The sequence below is a fragment of the Phodopus roborovskii genome, unplaced genomic scaffold, assembly GCF_943737965.1.
Source record: "Phodopus roborovskii unplaced genomic scaffold, PHOROB, whole genome shotgun sequence".
In the NCBI taxonomy this organism is placed as follows: Eukaryota; Metazoa; Chordata; class Mammalia; order Rodentia; family Cricetidae; genus Phodopus; species Phodopus roborovskii.
Window position 1 is genome coordinate 41,941,655 of NW_026126433.1, and position 2,113 is coordinate 41,943,767.

Consider the following 2,113-nt stretch of genomic DNA (forward strand, 5'->3'; position numbering starts at 1 on the left):
TGTCCAGGTGGCTTGCTGTTTCTGTCCTTGCTGCACCTTTTGGAAGTTGCCCATCCACACTTCCTGTCTACCCTAGTATCGTTATTTTCCTTCTCAGGTCTTAATGAGGTTGAAGATTAAACTATCACAACTATTATTCTCTCTTCCTAGTTAGATATATTAGGTACTAGACTTACGTTTTCCAGCTTAGGACAATTCTATTGTAAACTCCGTTATGCCTTCACCCTAGGACTAGATATGTAGGTCATTTTGTTCTCGATTTTCCTTTTCTTAGAAGCACACTTGTTGTTTACTGTTTTGTATATAGTTTTGTATTAAGCCTAAATCTTTTCTTTAGACTAAAAGGGGAATTGTAGTGAGATAGTTACTTTGTCTCCTTCTGTGGCACTGACCACGCCCATTGGGGGTGGAGCCATGGGCGGAAGTGACCTGTGGAAGGAGGTCTGAGGAAGAACCAGACGCTCTCTTGCTGGCAGAGACTTGGACAGGAGAGCATTCGGTGGAACTTGCTGGTGTTCATCTGTCTAGGTTGTAAGTTATTTCTCCCTGAATAAACATCTATTCGGCTTATTTGTTTATCCTGATCCTTAAGCTTATTTGTTTATCCTGATCCTTATTTAACCCCAATACCCCATATATCTATGCAACAGCTTTCTCCAAATTTACCTAGTGACCTTTCTTCTCCCACAATCTAAATGACATAGTTTAATCAACATCTTACTTGATCTGTTATGTTTAATGCTATAAACAGGTTTACTTGGTACTTTCCTCTTGTCTTCCTTTCTTCCTCTTTGCTCCTTCTTACTGTCCTCATTTAAGCTCCCTTACCTCATCTCATCCCTCACACGCATGACTCTTCCTCTTTGGGCCATTATCCTCTTTTAAGGCTCCAAGAAGTAGCCATATATATATAGAAGAACACTTTAAACTTTTTTAGTTTCCAACCCACATTATTTAATATTTACTTGTCTAAAAGGATCTCCCTTAGAATTAAAAATAATGTAACCCAGTTCTTCAAGTTAGAACATTGATATATCCTTATCTAATGCATGTCTTCCTATCTACCCAATACCACTGTCTCTTCCTTATCTTCATAATTGTTTTCTCTTTTACTTTTCCAAACTATTCTTTATATGGCAGCCGGCGATCTCTATCTAGACCCACTTCCTGGGTACTGAACCAGGCTTACCTGTGCTAATAAAGCATTCTACCACTGAGCTAACATCCTAGTAGTCTTCCTCGCTTAAATTAAGTCCCAACTGGTCGATATCTCCAGAGCTCAACCTTCCTCCTTCAGGCTCCAGGCCGGCACTGACATGCCCAGGCTGGCAAGCAGTGATCTTTCTACAATACAAATATAATTGCTCATACCTCTGATTAGACCCTTCAAAGCCTCTTCATTGCCCTTAGGATAAAATAAATTTACAATGTTTTGCGTCATCAGGTCCCTCCCTATCTCACAGACTTTATGTATTACCTTTACTTTAGCCACATTAGGCTGTTGGCAGCTCCAGAACATACGTGAGCCCCCTCCCATTCAATTCCCAACAATCCTGCAGCTTGAGACACTTTCGACAGGAAGTGAGAGCTCCAAAGGAAAATATTGAAGGGATGAATTCCGAGAAAGTCTCTGAGAAGCGCGGCAAGGTCTGGGTTTCAGAACGTCCGGGTGACAGGAAGTTCAAAGCAAAGGTTAAATCCAGATCTTGAACTTTCACCCAAGTTCACCAGGCAGTCCAACTTCTATACTATTCCGCCCTTACGTGTCATGGCTGCCAGTCCCACTCTCCCAATGGGCCTTGAAGTCCGATACCAGCCAGCTCTGGCGCCACCGAGTCTTCCACATACACGTACGTTACTCTCTCCACTTTTTAGAACCGCCCCGAAACCGCCGTTAAGAAAACCCTGCGTTGCCAGCTTGCCCCAAAGCAAGATGGCCGCCAGTCTCCATTCTCTCTTCCCAACGTGAAGCTATCCATTCCCTGCTTAATGCCGCTGCCAGGCTGCCCTCACCTAGTATGGCTCCTCCGCTCATGCCTCGTTATGGTCTCGAAGCCGACACTAACCGGCCAGGTTCCGGGAGGCGCTGTTCAGGATGCAGCCACCCCCGCCC